Genomic DNA, 17,633 nt, shown 5'->3' on the forward strand with positions numbered 1-17,633 from the left:
GGTTTTCATGTTGCAGAGAGCTCTGCAGAAGTTTATGCAGGAAGAAAAAGAAAGTTATTGAAAACAACTTCCAACCGAATTTTCATGTGTTTGGATAATGTAAGACAGTGGTAAGGTACACTTTTGGATCAGTTTACACATGCGCTCACAATCCCAGTGTTGTGCAGCTTCATTCTTCACCTTTCCCAAGCAGCCGCACTCTCCAGCTGCGGGAGGCGAAGAAGCGGCTTCTTCGCGCAAAGGCGATTATACCGGTCCCAGTGCACAAAGGTGCGGCGGCTTCTGCCGAAATGTGCCCGGGACAGGCGCATAGCTCCGGGGAGCTCCGTATCCTTCGTCTTTCGGGATTTTGTGGTCTACATCATTACACAAAGGTTTTTCACTCTGTTAGGCAAGGAGAAACTGTGCCAGCACAGAAAACATCTCCCATCGTGTTTTACATGTTGCAGAGAGCTCTGCAGAGAGTTTTGCACGAAGAAAAAGAAAGTTGTCCAAAAGACCTTCCAATCGAATGTTCATGTGTTTGGTAAAGGTAGGAAAGTGGTATGGTACTGTTTTCTACCAGTTTGCAAGCTGCGCACACAATCCCATTGTTGTGCAGCTTCATTCTTCACCTTTCGATAGCCGCCGCTCTCTCCGGCTCCCGGAGACGAAAGGCGGCTTCTTCGCGCAAAGGCGATTATACCGGTCCCAGTGCACAAAGGTGCGGCGGCTTCTGCCGAAATGTGCCCGGGACAGGCGCATAGCTCCGGGGAGCTCCGTATCCTTCTTCTTTCTTGACTTTTGTGGTCTACATCATTGCAAAAAACTTTCCCACTATGTTAGGCAAGGAGAAACTGTGCCAGCACAGAAAACATCTCCCATCCTGTTTTACATGTTGCAGAGAGGTCTGCAGAGTGTTTTGCAAGAAGAAAAACAAAGTTGTCCTAAACACTTTCCAATCGAATGTTCATGTGTTTGGAAAAGGTAGGAAAGTGGTGAGGTATGGTTTTCTATCATTTGCAAGCTGCGCACACAATGCCAGTGTTGTGCAGCTTCATTCTCACCTTTCCGAAGCAGCCGCACTCTCCAGCTGCCGGAGGCGAAGAAGCGGCTTCTTCGCGCAAAGGCGATTGTGCCGGTCCCAGTGCACTCCAGTGCGGCAGCTTCTGCCGAAATGTGCCCGGGACCGGGGTATAGGTCCGGGGAGCTGCGTACCTTCGTCTTTAGCGCCTTTTGTGGTCTACATCATTGCAGAAAGGTTTTTCACTATGTCTAGCAAGGAGAAACTGTGACAGCACAGAAAACATCTCCAATCGTGTTTTACATGTTGCAGAGAGCTCTGCAGAGTGTTTTGCAAGAAAAAAAGAAAGTTGTCCAAAACACCTTCCAATCGAATGTTCATGTGTTTGGAAAAGGTAGGAAAGTGGTGAGGTACGGTTTTCTATCATTTGCAAGCCGCGCACACAATCCCATTGTTGTGCAGCTTCATTCTTCACCTTTCGAAAGTAGCCGCTCTCTCCGGCTCCCGGAGACGAAGAGGCGGCTTCTTCGCGCAAACGCGATTGTACCCGTCCCAGTGCACTCCAGTGCGGCAGCTTCTGCCGAAATGTGCCCGGGACCGGCGATTAGCTCCGGGGACATCCGTACCTTCTTCTTTCTTGACTTTTGTGGTCGACATCATTGCAAAAAACTTTCCCACTATGTTAGGCATGGAGAAACTGTGCCAGCACAGAAAACATCTCCCATCGTGGTTTTCATGTTGCAGAGAGCTCTGCAGAAGTTTATGCAGGAAGAAAAAGAAAGTTATTGAAAACAACTTCCAACCGAATTTTCATGTGTTTGGATAATGTAAGAGAGTGGTAAGGTGCACTTTTGGATCAGTTTACAAGATGCGCTCACAATCCCAGTGTTGTGCAGCTTCATTCTCACCTTTCCCAAGCAGCCGCACTCTCCAGCTGAGGGAGGCGAAGAAGCGGCTTCTTCGCGCAAAGGCGATTGTACCGGTCCCAGTGCACAAAGGTGCGGCGGCTTCTGCCGAAATGTGCCCGGGACAGGCGCATAGCTCCGGGGAGCTCCGTATCCTTCGTCTTTCGGGATTTTGTGGTCTACATCATTACACAAAGGTTTTTCACTATGTCTGGCAAGGAGAAACTGTGCCAGCACAGAAAACATCTCCCATCCTGTTTTACATGTTGCAGAGAGCTCTGCAGAGTGTTTTGCAAGAAGAAAAAGAAAGTTGTCCAAAAGACCTTCCAATCGAATGTTCATGTGTTTGGTAAAGGTAGGAAAGTGGTATGGTACTGTTTTCTACCAGTTTGCAAGCTGCGCACACAATCCCATTGTTGTGCAGCTTCATTCTTCACCTTTCGAAAGCCGCCGCTCTCTCCGGCTCCCGGAGACGAAGAGGCGGCTTCTTCGCGCAAAGGCGATTATAGCGGTCCCAGGGCACAAAGGTGCGGCGGCTTCTGCCGAAATGTGCCCGGGACCGGCGCATAGCTCCGGGGAGCTCCGTATCCTTCTTCTTTCTTGACTTTTGTGGTCGACATCATTGCAAAAAACTTTCCCACTATGTTAGGCAAGGAGAAACTGTGCCAGCACAGAAAACATCTCCCATCCTGTTTTACATGTTGCAGAGAGGTCTGCAGACTGTTTTGCAAGAAGAAAAAGAAAGTTGTCCAAAACACCTTCCAATCGAATGTTCATGTGTTTGGAAAAGGTAGGAAAGTCGGGAGGTACGGTTTTCTATCATTTGCAAGCTGCGCACACAATCCCAGTGTTGTGCAGCTTCATTCTCACCTTTCCGAAGCAGCCGCACTCTCCAGCTGCCGGAGGCGAAGAAGCGGCTTTTTCGCGCAAAGGCGATTGTGCCGGTCCCAGTGCACAAAGGTGCGGCGGCTTCTGCCGAAATATGCCCGGGACCGGGGCATAGCTCCGGGGAGCTGCGTACCTTCGTCTTTAGCGCCTTTTGTGGTCTACATCATTGCAGAAAGGTTTTTCACTATGTCTAGCAAGGAGAAACTGTGCCAGCACAGAAAACATCTCCCATCGTGTTTTACATGTTGCAGAGAGCTCTGCAGAAGTTTTTGCACGAAGAAAAAGAAAGTTGTCCAAAACACCTTCCAATCGAATGTTCATGTGTTTGGAAAAGGTAAGAGAGTGGTAAGGTACTGTTTTCTATCATTTGCAAGCCGCGCACACAATGCCAGTGTTGTGCAGCTTCATTCTTCACCTTTCGAAAGCAGCCGCTCTCTCCGGCTCCCGGAGACGAAGAGGCGGCTTCTTCGCGCAAAGGCGATTGTGCCGGTCCCAGTGCACTCCAGTGCGGCAGCTACTGCCGAAATGTGCCCGGGACAGGCGCTTAGCTCCGGGGAGCTGCGTATCCTTCTTCTTTCTTGACTTTTGTGGTCTACATCATTGCAAAAAACTTTCCCACTATGTTAGGCAAGGAGAAACTGTGCCAGCACAGAAAACATCTCCCATCCTGTTTTACATGTTGCAGAGAGCTCTGCAGAGTGTTTTGCAAGAAGAAAAACAAAGTTGTCCAAAACACCTTCCAATCGAATGTTCATGTGTTTGGAAAAGGTAGGAAAGTCGGGAGGTACGGTTTTCTATCATTTGCAAGCTGCGCACACAATCCCTGTGTTGTGCAGCTTCATTCTCACCTTTCCGAAGCAGCCGCACTCTCCAGCTGCCGGAGGCGAAGAAGCGGCTTCTTCCCGCAAAGGCGATTGTGCCGGTCCCAGTGCACTCCAGTGCGGCACCTTCTGCCGAAATGTGCCCGGGACCGGGGCATAGGTCCGGGGAGCTGCGTACCTTCGTCTTTAGCGCCTTTTGTGGTCTACATCATTGCAGAAAGTTTTTTCACAATGTCTGGCAAGGAGAAACTGTGCCAGCACAGAAAACATCTCCCATCCTGTTTTACATGTTGCAGAGAGCTTTGCAGAATGTTTTGCAAGAAAAAAAGAAAGTTGTCCAAAACACCTTCCAATCGAATGTTCATGTGTTTGGAAAAGGTAGGAAAGTCGGGAGGTACGGTTTTCTATCATTTGCAAGCCGCGCACACAATCCCATTGTTGTGCAGCTTCATTCTTCACCTTTCGAAAGTAGCCGCTCTCTCCGGCTCCCGGAGACGAAGAGGCGGCTTCTTCGCGCAAACGCGATTGTACCCGTCCCAGTGCACTCCAGTGCGGCAGCTTCTGCCGAAATGTGCCCGGGACCGGCGATTAGCTCCGAGGACATCCGTACCTTCTTCTTTCTTGACTTTTGTGGTCGACATCATTGCAAAAAACTTTCCCACTATGTTAGGCAAGGAGAAACTGTGCCAGCACAGAAAACATCTCCCATCGTGGTTTTCATGTTGCAGAGAGCTCTGCAGAAGTTTATGCAGGAAGAAAAAGAAAGTTATTGAAAACAACTTCCAACCGAATTTTCATGTGTTTGGATAATGTAAGACAGTGGTAAGGTACACTTTTGGATCAGTTTACAAGATGCGCTCACAATCCCAGTGTTGTGCAGCTTCATTCTTCACCTTTCCCAAGCAGCCGCACTCTCCAGCTGCGGGAGGCGAAGAAGCGGCTTCTTCGCGCAAAGGCGATTATACCGGTCCCAGTGCACAAAGGTGCGGCGGCTTCTGCCGAAATGTGCCCGGGACAGGCGCATAGCTCCGGGGAGCTCCGTATCCTTCGTCTTTCGGGATTTTGTGGTCTACATCATTACACAAAGGTTTTTCACTCTGTTAGGCAAGGAGAAACTGTGCCAGCACAGAAAACATCTCCCATCGTGTTTTACATGTTGCAGAGAGCTCTGCAGAGAGTTTTGCACGAAGAAAAAGAAAGTTGTCCAAAAGACCTTCCAATCGAATGTTCATGTGTTTGGTAAAGGTAGGAAAGTGGTATGGTACTGTTTTCTACCAGTTTGCAAGCTGCGCACACAATCCCATTGTTGTGCAGCTTCATTCTTCACCTTTCGATAGCCGCCGCTCTCTCCGGCTCCCGGAGACGAAAGGCGGCTTCTTCGCGCAAAGGCGATTATACCGGTCCCAGTGCACAAAGGTGCGGCGGCTTCTGCCGAAATGTGCCCGGGACAGGCGCATAGCTCCGGGGAGCTCCGTATCCTTCTTCTTTCTTGACTTTTGTGGTCTACATCATTGCAAAAAACTTTCCCACTATGTTAGGCAAGGAGAAACTGTGCCAGCACAGAAAACATCTCCCATCCTGTTTTACATGTTGCAGAGAGGTCTGCAGAGTGTTTTGCAAGAAGAAAAACAAAGTTGTCCTAAACACTTTCCAATCGAATGTTCATGTGTTTGGAAAAGGTAGGAAAGTGGTATGGTACTGTTTTCTACCAGTTTGCAAGCTGCGCACACAATCCCATTGTTGTGCAGCTTCATTCTTCACCTTTCGAAAGCCGCCGCTCTCTCCGGCTCCCGGAGACGAAGAGGCGGCTTCTTCGCGCAAAGGCGATTATAGCGGTCCCAGGGCACAAAGGTGCGGCGGCTTCTGCCGAAATGTGCCCGGGACCGGCGCATAGCTCCGGGGAGCTCCGTATCCTTCTTCTTTCTTGACTTTTGTGGTCGACATCATTGCAAAAAACTTTCCCACTATGTTAGGCAAGGAGAAACTGTGCCAGCACAGAAAACATCTCCCATCCTGTTTTACATGTTGCAGAGAGGTCTGCAGACTGTTTTGCAAGAAGAAAAAGAAAGTTGTCCAAAACACCTTCCAATCGAATGTTCATGTGTTTGGAAAAGGTAGGAAAGTCGGGAGGTACGGTTTTCTATCATTTGCAAGCTGCGCACACAATCCCAGTGTTGTGCAGCTTCATTCTCACCTTTCCGAAGCAGCCGCACTCTCCAGCTGCCGGAGGCGAAGAAGCGGCTTCTTCGCGCAAAGGCGATTGTGCCGGTCCCAGTGCACAAAGGTGCGGCGGCTTCTGCCGAAATATGCCCGGGACCGGGGCATAGCTCCGGGGAGCTGCGTACCTTCGTCTTTAGCGCCTTTTGTAATCTACATCATTGCAGAAAGGTTTTTCACTATGTCTAGCAAGGAGAAACTGTGCCAGCACAGAAAACATCTCCCATCGTGTTTTACATGTTGCAGAGAGCTCTGCAGAAGTTTTTGCACGAAGAAAAAGAAAGTTGTCCAAAACACCTTCCAATCGAATGTTCATGTGTTTGGAAAAGGTAAGAGAGTGGTAAGGTACTGTTTTCTATCATTTGCAAGCCGCGCACACAATCCCAGTGTTGTGCAGCTTCATTCTTCACCTTTCGAAAGCAGCCGCTCTCTCCGGCTCCCGGAGACGAAGAGGCGGCTTCTTCGCGCAAAGGCGATTGTGCCGGTCCCAGTGCACTCCAGTGCGGCAGCTACTGCCGAAATGTGCCCGGGACAGGCGCTTAGCTCCGGGGAGCTGCGTATCCTTCTTCTTTCTTGACTTTTGTGGTCTACATCATTGCAAAAAACTTTCCCACTATGTTACGCAAGGAGAAACTGTGCCAGCACAGAAAACATCTCCCATCGTGGTTTCATGTTGCAGAGAGCTCTGCAGAAGGTTATGCAGGAAGAAAAAGAAAGTTGTCCAAAACACCTTCCAATCGAATGTTCATGTGTTTGGAAAAGGTAAGAGACTGGTAAGGTACTGTTTTCTATCAGTTTGCAAGCTGCGCACACAATCCCTGTGTTGTGCAGCTTCATTCTCACCTTTCCGAAGCAGCCGCAATCTCCATCTGCCGGAGGCGAAGAAGCGGCTTCTTCGCGCAAAGGCGATTGTGCCCGTCCCAGTGCACTAAGTGGCGGCGGCTTCTGCCGAAATGTTCCCGGGACAGGCGCTTAGCTCCGGCGAGCTACGTATCCTTCGTCTTTCAAGATATTGTGGACCACATCATTACACAAAGTTTTTTCACTATGTCTGGCAAGGAGAAACTGTGCCAGCACAGAAAACATCTCTCATCGTGTTTTACATGTTGCAGAGAGCTCTGCAGGGTGTTTTGCAAGAAGAAAAAGAAAGTTGTCCAAAACACTTTCCAATCGAATGTTCATGTGTTTGGAAAAGGTAAGAGAGTGGTAAGGTACTGTTTTGAATGTGTTAGCAAGCTGCGCACACAATCCCAGTGTTGTGCAGCTTCATTCTCACCTTTCCGAAGCAGCCGCACTCTCCAGCTGCCGGAGGCGAAGAAGCGGCTTTTTCGCGCAAAGGCGATTGTACCGGTCCCAGTGCACAAAGGTGCGGCGGCTTCTGCCGAAATGTGCCCGGGACCGGCGATTAGCTCCGGGGAGCTCCGTATCCTTCTTCTTTCTTGACTTTTGTGGTCTACATCATTGCAAAAAACTTTCCCTCTATGTTAGGCAAGGAGAAACTGTGCCAGCACAGAAAACATCTCCCATCGTGGTTTTCATGTTGCAGAGAGCTCTGCAGAAGTTTATGCAGGAAGAAAAAGAAAGTTATTGAAAACAACTTCCAACCGAATTTTCATGTGTTTGGAAAATGTAAGACAGTGGTAAGGTACACTTTGGGATCAGTTTACAAGATGCGCACACAATCCCATTGTTGTGCAGCTTCATTCTTCACCTTTCGAAAGTAGCCGCTCTCTCCGGCTCCCGGAGACGAAGAGGCGGCTTCTTCGCGCAAACGCGATTGTACCCGTCCCAGTGCACTCCAGTGCGGCAGCTTCTGCCGAAATGTGCCCGGGACCGGCGATTAGCTCCGGGGACATCCGTACCTTCTTCTTTCTTGACTTTTCTGGTCTACATCATTGCAAAAAACTTTCCCACTATGTTAGGCAAGGAGAAACTGTGCCAGCACAGAAAACATCTCCCATCGTGGTTTTCATGTTGCAGAGAGCTCTGCAGAAGTTTATGCAGGAAGAAAAAGAAAGTTATTGAAAACAACTTCCAACCGAATTTTCATGTGTTTGGATAATGTAAGAGAGTGGTAAGGTACTGTTTTCTATCATTTGCAAGCCGCGCACACAATGCCAGTGTTGTGCAGCTTCATTCTTCACCTTTCGAAAGTCGCCGCTCTCTCCGGCTCCCGGAGACGAAGAGGCGGCTTCTTCGCGCAAAGGCGATTGTGCCCGTCCCAGTGCACTCCAGTGCGGCGGCTTCTGCCGAAATGTGTCCGGGACCGGCGCATAGCTCCGGGGAGCTCCGTATCCTTCGTCTTTCGGGATTTTGTGGTCTACATCATTACACAAAGTTTTTTCACTATGTTAGGCAAGGAGAAACTGTGCCAGCACAGAAAACATCTCCCATCGTGTTTTGTATGTCGCAGAGAGCTCTGCAGAGTGTTTTGCAAGAAGAAAAGGAAAGTTGTCCAAAACACCTTCCAATCGAATATTCATATGTTTGGTAAAGGTAGGAAAGTAGTGAGGTACTGTTTTCTATCAGTTTGCAAGCTGCGCACACAATCCCAGTGTTGTGCAGCTTCATTCTCACCTTTCCGAAGCAGCCGCACTCTCCAGCTGCCGGAGGCGAAGAAGCGGCTTCTTCGAGCAAAGGCGATTGTGCCGGTCCCAGTGCACTCCAGTGCGGCGGCTAATGCCGAAATATGCCCGGGACAGGCGCATAGCTCCGGGGAGCTGCGTACCTTCGTCTTTAGCGCCTTTTGTGGTCTACATCATTGCAGAAAGGTTTTTCACTATGTCCTGCAAGGAGAAACTGTGCCAGCACAGAAAACATCTCCCATCGTGTTTTACATGTTGCAGAGAGCTCTGCAGAAGTTTTTGCACGAAGAAAAAGAAAGTTGTCCAAAACACCTTCCAATCGAATGTTCATGTGTTTGGAAAAGGTAAGAGAGTGGTAAGGTACTGTTTTCTATCAGTTTGCAAGCTGCGCACAGAATTCCTGTGTTGTGCAGCTTCATTCTTCACCTTTCGAAAGCAGCCGCTCTCTCCGGCTCCCGGAGACGAAGAGGCGGCTTCTTCGCGCAAAGGCGATTGTGCCGGTCCCAGTGCACTAAGTGGCGGCAGCTTCTGCCGAAATGTGCCCGGGACAGGCGCTTAGCTCCGGGGAGCTACGTATCCTTCGTCTTTCGGGATATTGTGGACCACATCATTACACAAAGTTTTTTCACTATGTCTGGCAAGGAGAAACTGTGCCAGCACAGAAAACATCTCCCATTGTGTTTTACATGTTGCAGAGAGCTCTGCAGAGTGTTTTGCAAGAAGAAAAAGAAAGTTGTCCAAAACACCTTCCAATCGAATGTTCATGTGTTTGGAAAAGTTAGGAAAGTGGTGAGGTAGGGTTTACTATCATTTGCAAGCCGCGCACACAATCCCAGTGTTGTGCAGCTTCATTCTTCACCTTTCGAAAGCAGCCGCTCTCTCCGGCTCCCGGAGACGAAGAGGCGGCTTCTTCGCGCAAAGGCGATTGTGCCGGTCCCAGTGCACTCCAGTGCGGCAGCTACTGCCGAAATGTGCCCGGGACAGGCGCTTAGCTCCGGGGAGCTCCGTATCCTTCTTATTTCTTGACTTTTGTGGTCTACATCATTGCAAAAAACTTTCCCACTATGTTAGGCAAGGAGAAACTGTGCCAGCACAGAAAACATCTCCCATCGTGGTTTTCATGTTGCAGAGAGCTCTGCAGAAGTTTATGCAGGAAGAAAAAGAAAGTTATTGAAAACAACTTCCAACCGAATTTTCATGTGTTTGGAAAATGTAAGACAGTGGTAAGGTACACTTTTCGATCAGCTTGCTAGCTGCGCACACCATCCCAGTGTTGTGCAGCTTCATTCTCACCTTTCCGAAGCAGCCGCACTCTCCAGCTGCCGGAGGCGAAGAAGCGGCTTCTTCGCGCAAACGCGATTGTACCGGTCCCAGTGCACAAAGGTGCGGCGGCTTCTGCCGAAATGTGCCCGGGACCGGCGCATAGCTCCGGGGAGCTGCGTACCTTCGTCTTTAGCGTCTTTTGTGGTCTACATCATTGCAGAAAGGTTTTTCACTATGTCTGGCAAGGAGAAACTGTGCCAGCACAGAAAACATCTCCCATCGTGTTTTACATGTTGCAGAGAGCTCTGCAGAAGTTTTTGCACGAAGAAAAAGAAAGTTGTCCAAAACACCTTCCAATCGAATGTTCATGTGTTTGGAAAAGGTATGAGAGTGGTAAGGTACTGTTTTCTATCAGTTTGCAAGCTGCGCACACAATCCCTGTGTTGTGCAGCTTCATTCTCACCTTTCCCAAGCAGCCGCACTCTCCAGCTGCGGGAGGCGAAGAAGCGGCTTCTTCGCGCAAAGGCGATTGTACCGGTCCCAGTGCACAAAGGTGCGGCGGCTTCTGCCGAAATGTGCCCGGGACAGGCGCATAGCTCCGGGGAGCTCCGTATCCTTCGTCTTTCGGGATTTTGTGGTCTACATCATTACACAAAGGTTTTTCACTCTGTTAGGCAAGGAGAAACTGTGCCAGCACAGAAAACATCTCCCATCGTGTTTTACATGTTGCAGAGAGCTCTGCAGAGAGTTTTGCACGAAGAAAAAGAAAGTTGTCCAAAAGACCTTCCAATCGAATGTTCATGTGTTTGGTAAAGGTAGGAAAGTGGTATGGTACTGTTTTCTACCAGTTTGCAAGCTGCGCACACAATCCCATTGTTGTGCAGCTTCATTCTTCACCTTTCGAAAGCCGCCGCTCTCTCCGGCTCCCGGAGACGAAAGGCGGCTTCTTCGCGCAAAGGCGATTATACCGGTCCCAGTGCACAAAGGTGCGGCGGCTTCTGCCGAAATGTGCCCGGGACAGGCGCATAGCTCCGGGGAGCTCCGTATCCTTCTTCTTTCTTGAATTTTGTGGTCTACATCATTGCAAAAAACTTTCCCAGTTTGTTAGGCAAGGAGAAACTGTGCCAGCACAGAAAACATCTCCCATCCTGTTTTCCATGTTGCAGAGAGCTCTGCAGAGTGTTTTGCAAGAAGAAAAACAAAGTTGTCCAAAACACTTTCCAATCGAATGTTCATGTGTTTGGAAAAGGTAGGAAAGTGGTGAGGTATGGTTTTCTATCATTTGCAAGCTGCGCACACAATGCCAGTGTTGTGCAGCTTCATTCTCACCTTTCCGAAGCAGCCGCACTCTCCAGCTGCCGGAGGCGAAGAAGCGGCTTCTTCGCGCAAAGGCGATTGTGCCGGTCCCAGTGCACTCCAGTGCGGCAGCTTCTGCCGAAATGTGCCCGGGACCGGGGCATATGTCCGGGGAGCTGCGTACCTTCGTCTTTAGCGCCTTTTGTGGTCTACATCATTGCAGAAAGGTTTTTCACTATGTCCTGCAAGGAGAAACTGTGACAGCACAGAAAACATCTCCCATCGTGTTTTACATGTTGCAGAGAGCTCTGCAGAAGTTTTTGCACGAAGAAAAAGAAAGTTGTCCAAAACACCTTCCAATCGAATGTTCATGTGTTTGGAAAAGGTAAGAGAGTGGTAAGGTACTGTTTTCTATCATTTGCAAGCTGCGCACACAATGCCAGTGTTGTGCAGCTTCATTCTTCACCTTTCGAAAGTCGCCGCTCTCTCCGGCTCCCGGAGACGAAGAGGCGGCTTCTTCGCGCAAAGGCGATTGTGCCCGTCCCAGTGCACTAAGTGGCGGCGGCTTCTGCCGAAATGTTCCCGGGACAGGCGCTTAGCTCCGGGGAGCTACGTATCCTTCGTCTTTCGGGATATTGTGGACCACATCATTACACAAAGTTTTTTCACTATGTCTGGCAAGGAGAAACTGTGCCAGCACAGAAAACATCTCCCATCCTGTTTTACATGTTGCAGAGAGCTCTGCAGAGTGTTTTGCAAGAAAAAAAGAAAGTTGTCCAAAACACCTTCCAATCGAATGTTCATGTGTTTGGAAAAGGTAGGAAAGTCGTGAGGTACTGTTTTCTATCAGTTTGCAAGCTGCGCACACAATCCCTGTGTTGTGCAGCTTCATTCTTCACCTTTCGAAAGTAGCCGCTCTCTCCGGCTCCCGGAGACGAAGAGGCGGCTTCTTCGCGCAAAGGCGATTGTGCCGGTCCCAGTGCACTAAGTGGCGGCGGCTTCTGCCGAAATGTGCCCGGGACCGGCGCTTAGCTCCGGGGAGCTCCGTACATTCCTCTTTCTTGACTTTTGCAATCTACATCATTGCAGAAAGGTTTTTCATTATGTTCGGCCAAGAGAAACTGTGCCAGCACAGAAAACATCTCCAATCGTGTTTTACATGTTGCAGAGAGCTCTGCAGAAGGTTATGCAGGAAGAAAAAGAAAGTTGTCCAAAACACTTTCCAATCGAATGTTCATGTGTTTGGAAAAGGTAAGAGAGTGGTAAGGTACTGTTTTGAATGTGTTTGCAAGCTGCGCATACAATCCCAGTGTTGTGCAGCTTCATTCTCACCTTTCCGAAGCAGCCGCACTCTCCAGCTGCCGGAGGCGAAGAGGCGGCTTCTTCGCGCAAAGGCGATTGTGCCGGTCCCAGTGCACTAAGTGGCGGCAGCTTCTGCCGAAATGTGCCCGGGACCGGCGATTAGCTCCGGGGACATCCGTATCCTTCTTCTTTCTTGACTTTTCTGGTCTACATCATTGAAAAAACTTTCCCACTATGTTAGGCAAGGAGAAACTGTGCCAGCACAGAAAACATCTCCCATCGTGTTTTACATGTTGCAGAGAGCTCTGCAGAGTGTTTTGCAAGAAGAAAAAGAAAGTTGTCCAAAACACCTTCCAATCGAATGTTCAAGTGTTTGGAAAAGGTAAGAGAGTGGTGAGGTATGGTTTTCTATCATTTGCAAGCTGCGCACACAATGCCAGTGTTGTGCACCTTCATTCTCACCTTTCCGAAGCAGCCGCACTCTCCAGCTGCCGGAGGCGAAGAAGCGGCTTCTTCGCGCAAAGGCGATTGTGCCGGTCCCAGTGCACTCCAGTGCGGCAGCTTCTGCCGAAATGTGCCCGGGACCGGGGCATAGGTCCGGGGAGCTGCGTACCTTCGTCTTTAGCGCCTTTTGTGGTCTACATCATTGCAGAAAGGTTTTTCACTATGTCTAGCAAGGAGAAACTGTGACAGCACAGAAAACAACTCCCATCGTGTTTTACATGTTGCAGAGAGCTCTGCAGAAGTTTTTGCACGAAGAAAAAGAAAGTTGTCCAAAACACCTTCCAATCGAATGTTCATGTGTTTGGAAAAGGTAAGAGAGTGGTAAGGTACTGTTTTCTATCATTTGCAAGCCGCGCACACAATGCCAGTGTTGTGCAGCTTCATTCTTCACCTTTCGAAAGTCGCCGCTCTCTCCGGCTCCCGGAGACGAAGAGGCGGCTTCTTCGCGCAAAGGCGATTGTGCCCGTCCCAGTGCACTAAGTGGCGGCGGCTTCTGCCGAAATGTTCCCGGGACAGGCGCTTAGCTCCGGGGAGCTACGTATCCTTCGTCTTTCGGGATATTGTGGACCACATCATTACACAAAGTTTTTTCACAATGTCTGGCAAGGAGAAACTGTGCCAGCACAGAAAACATCTCCCATCCTGTTTTACATGTTGCAGAGAGCTCTGCAGAGTGTTTTGCAAGAAAAAAAGAAAGTTGTCCAAAACACCTTCCAATCGAATGTTCATGTGTTTGGAAAAGGTAGGAAAGTGGTGAGGTACGGTTTTCTATCATTTGCAAGCCGCGCACACAATCCCATTGTTGTGCAGCTTCATTCTTCACCTTTCGAAAGTAGCCGCTCTCTCCGGCTCCCGGAGACGAAGAGGCGGCTTCTTCGCGCAAACGCGATTGTACCCGTCCCAGTGCACTCCAGTGCGGCAGCTTCTGCCGAAATGTGCCCGGGACCGGCGATTAGCTCCGGGGACATCCGTACCTTCTTCTTTCTTGACTTTTCTGGTCTACATCATTGCAAAAAACTTTCCCACTATGTTAGGCAAGGAGAAACTGTGCCAGCACAGAAAACATCTCCCATCGTGGTTTTCATGTTGCAGAGAGCTCTGCAGAAGTTTATGCAGGAAGAAAAAGAAAGTTATTGAAAACAACTTCCAACCGAATTTTCATGTGTTTGGATAATGTAAGAGAGTGGTAAGGTACACTTTTGGATCAGTTTACAAGATGCGCTCACAATCCCAGTGTTGTGCAGCTTCATTCTCACCTTTCCCAAGCAGCCGCACTCTCCAGCTGCGGGAGGCGAAGAAGCGGCTTCTTCGCGCAAAGGCGATTGTACCGGTCCCAGTGCACAAAGGTGCGGCGGCTTCTGCCGAAATGTGCCCGGGACAGGCGCATAGCTCCGGGGAGCTCCGTATCCTTCGTCTTTCGGGATTTTGTGGTCTACATCATTACACAAAGGTTTTTCACTCTGTTAGGCAAGGAGAAACTGTGCCAGCACAGAAAACATCTCCCATCGTGTTTTACATGTTGCAGAGAGCTCTGCAGAGTGTTTTGCACGAAGAAAAAGAAAGTTGTCCAAAACACCTTCCAATCGAATGTTCATGTGTTTGGTAAAGGTAGGAAAGTGGTATGGTACTGTTTTCTACCAGTTTGCAAGCTGCGCACACAATCCCATTGTTGTGCAGCTTCATTCTTCACGTTTCGAAAGCCGCCGCTCTCTCCGGCTCCCGGAGACGAAGAGGCGGCTTCTTCGTGCAAAGGCGATTATAGCGGTCCCAGGGCACAAAGGTGCGGCGGCTTCAGCCGAAATGTGCCCGGGACCGGCGCATAGCTCCGGGGAGCTCCGTATCCTTCTTCTTTCTTGACTTTTGTGGTCGACATCATTGCAAAAAACTTTCCCACTATGTTAGGCAAGGAGAAACTGTGCCAGCACAGAAAACATCTCCCATCCTGTTTTACATGTTGCAGAGAGCTCTGCAGAGTGTTTTGCGAGAAGAAAAACAAAGTTGTCCAAAACACCTTCCAATCGAATGTTCATGTGTTTGGAAAAGGTAAGAAAGTGGTGAGGTATGGTTTTCTATCATTTGCAAGCTGCGCACACAATGCCAGTGTTGTGCAGCTTCATTCTCACCTTTCCGAAGCAGCCGCACTCTCCAGCTGCCGGAGGCGAAGAAGCGGCTTCTTCCCGCAAAGGCGATTGTGCCGGTCCCAGTGCACTCCAGTGCGGCACCTTCTGCCGAAATGTGCCCGGGACCGGGGCATAGGTCCGGGGAGCTGCGTACCTTCGTCTTTAGCGCCTTTTGTGGTCTACATCATTGCAGAAAGTTTTTTCACAATGTCTGGCAAGGAGAAACTGTGCCAGCACAGAAAACATCTCCCATCCTGTTTTACATGTTGCAGAGAGCTCTGCAGAATGTTTTGCAAGAAAAAAAGAAAGTTGTCCAAAACACCTTCCAATCGAATGTTCATGTGTTTGGAAAAGGTAGGAAAGTCGGGAGGTACGGTTTTCTATCATTTGCAAGCCGCGCACACAATCCCATTGTTGTGCAGCTTCATTCTTCACCTTTCGAAAGTAGCCGCTCTCTCCGGCTCCCGGAGACGAAGAGGCGGCTTCTTCGCGCAAACGCGATTGTACCCGTCCCAGTGCACTCCAGTGCGGCAGCTTCTGCCGAAATGTGCCCGGGACCGGCGATTAGCTCCGGGGACATCCGTACCTTCTTCTTTCTTGACTTTTGTGGTCGACATCATTGCAAAAAACTTTCCCACTATGTTAGGCAAGGAGAAACTGTGCCAGCACAGAAAACATCTCCCATCGTGGTTTTCATGTTGCAGAGAGCTCTGCAGAAGTTTATGCAGGAAGAAAAAGAAAGTTATTGAAAACAACTTCCAACCGAATTTTCATGTGTTTGGATAATGTAAGACAGTGGTAAGGTACACTTTTGGATCAGTTTACAAGATGCGCACACAATCCCAGTGTTGTGCAGCTTCATTCTTCACCTTTCCCAAGCAGCCGCACTCTCCAGCTGCGGGAGGCGAAGAAGCGGCTTCTTCGCGCAAAGGCGATTATACCGGTCCCAGTGCACAAAGGTGCGGCGGCTTCTGCCGAAATGTGCCCGGGACAGGCGCATAGCTCCGGGGAGCTCCGTATCCTTCGTCTTTCGGGATTTTGTGGTCTACATCATTACACAAAAGTTTTTCACTCTGTTAGGCAAGGAGAAACTGTGCCAGCACAGAAAACATCTCCCATCGTGTTTTACATGTTGCAGAGAGCTCTGCAGAGAGTTTTGCACGAAGAAAAAGAAAGTTGTCCAAAAGACCTTCCAATCGAATGTTCATGTGTTTGGTAAAGGTAGGAAAGTGGTATGGTACTGTTTTCTACCAGTTTGCAAGCTGCGCACACAATCCCATTGTTGTGCAGCTTCATTCTCACCTTTCCGAAGCAGCCGCACTCTCCAGCTGCCGGAGGCGAAGAAGCGGCTTCTTCGCGCAAAGGCGATTGTGCCGGTCCCAGTGCACTCCAGTGCGGCAGCTTCTGCCGAAATGTGCCCGGGACCGGGGTATAGGTCCGGGGAGCTGCGTACCTTCGTCTTTAGCGCCTTTTGTGGTCTACATCATTGCAGAAAGGTTTTTCACTATGTCTAGCAAGGAGAAACTGTGACAGCACAGAAAACAACTCCCATCGTGTTTTACATGTTGCAGAGAGCTCTGCAGAAGTTTTTGCACGAAGAAAAAGAAAGTTGTCCAAAACACCTTCCAATCGAATGTTCATGTGTTTGGAAAAGGTAAGAGAGTGGTAAGGTACTGTTTTCTATCATTTGCAAGCCGCGCACACAATGCCAGTGTTGTGCAGCTTCATTCTTCACCTTTCGAAAGTCGCCGCTCTCTCCGGCTCCCGGAGACGAAGAGGCGGCTTCTTCGCGCAAAGGCGATTGTGCCCGTCCCAGTGCACTAAGTGGCGGCGGCTTCTGCCGAAATGTTCCCGGGACAGGCGCTTAGCTCCGGGGAGCTACGTATCCTTCGTCTTTCGGGATATTGTGGACCACATCATTACACAAAGTTTTTTCACAATGTCTGGCAAGGAGAAACTGTGCCAGCACAGAAAACATCTCCCATCCTGTTTTACATGTTGCAGAGAGCTCTGCAGAGTGTTTTGCAAGAAAAAAAGAAAGTTGTCCAAAACACCTTCCAATCGAATGTTCATGTGTTTGGAAAAGGTAGGAAAGTGGTGAGGTACGGTTTTCTATCATTTGCAAGCCGCGCACACAATCCCATTGTTGTGCAGCTTCATTCTTCACCTTTCGAAATTAGCCGCTCTCTCCGGCTCCCGGAGACGAAGAGGCGGCTTCTTCGCGCAAACGCGATTGTACCCGTCCCAGTGCACTCCAGTGCGGCAGCTTCTGCCGAAATGTGCCCGGGACCGGCGATTAGCTCCGGGGACATCCGTACCTTCTTCTTTCTTGACTTTTGTGGTCGACATCATTGCAAAAAACTTTCCCACTATGTTAGGCAAGGAGAAACTGTGCCAGCACAGAAAACATCTCCCATCGTGGTTTTCATGTTGCAGAGAGCTCTGCAGAAGTTTATGCAGGAAGAAAAAGAAAGTTATTGAAAACAACTTCCAACCGAATTTTCATGTGTTTGGATAATGTAAGAGAGTGGTAAGGTACACTTTTGGATCAGTTTACAAGATGCGCTCACAATCCCAGTGTTGTGCAGCTTCATTCTCACCTTTCCCAAGCAGCCGCACTCTCCAGCTGCGGGAGGCGAAGAAGCGGCTTCTTCGCGCAAAGGCGATTGTACCGGTCCCAGTGCACAAAGGTGCGGCGGCTTCTGCCGAAATGTGCCCGGGACAGGCGC

The sequence above is a fragment of the Zonotrichia albicollis genome, chromosome 5 (assembly GCF_047830755.1).
Source record: "Zonotrichia albicollis isolate bZonAlb1 chromosome 5, bZonAlb1.hap1, whole genome shotgun sequence".
Lineage (NCBI taxonomy): Eukaryota > Metazoa > Chordata > Aves > Passeriformes > Passerellidae > Zonotrichia > Zonotrichia albicollis.